This window comes from Eimeria mitis, genomic scaffold (genome assembly GCF_000499745.2).
Source record: "Eimeria mitis Houghton genomic scaffold, Emh_scaff1018, whole genome shotgun sequence".
NCBI lineage: Eukaryota > Apicomplexa > Conoidasida > Eucoccidiorida > Eimeriidae > Eimeria > Eimeria mitis.
This window is the reverse complement of record NW_013567113.1, coordinates 12,417-13,016: the sequence shown is the minus strand read 5'-3', so window position 1 is coordinate 13,016 and position 600 is coordinate 12,417.

The window sequence follows — 600 nt, the reverse complement described above, 5'->3', positions numbered from 1 at the left end:
AAAAAAAAAAAAAAAAAAAAAAAAAAAAAGAGACAAAGGAGACAGAGGAGACAGATGGGGGTTAGGTGTAGAGATAAAGGGAGATAAAAGGAGACAAAGGGAGAGAAAAGGAGACAGAGGGAGAGAAAAGGAGACAGAAGGGGTTTATGGAGACAAAGGAAGAGAACAGGAGATAAAAGGAGACAAAGGGAGAGAAAAGGAGACAGAAGGGGGTTAGGTGTAGAGATGAAAGGAGACAAAGGAGACAGAGGAGACAGAGGAGACAGGAGGGGGCTATAGAGATAAAAAGAGACAGAGGGAGAGAAAAGGAGACAGAAGGGGGTTAGGTGTAGAGAGAAAAAGAGATAAAGGGAGAGAAAGGGAGACAAAGGAGACAGAGGAGACAGAAGGGGGATAGGTATGGAGATAAAAGGAGACAGAAGGAGAGAAAAGGAGAGAAAAGGAGACAGAAGGAGACAAAGGAGACACAGGGGGGTTATACAGACAAAAGGAGACAAACGGAGACAAAAGGAGACAAAAGGAAACAAAGAGAGACAAAAGGAGACAAAGGGAGACAGAAGGAGACAGAAGGAGACACAGCAGCATCAACACCATAGCAGC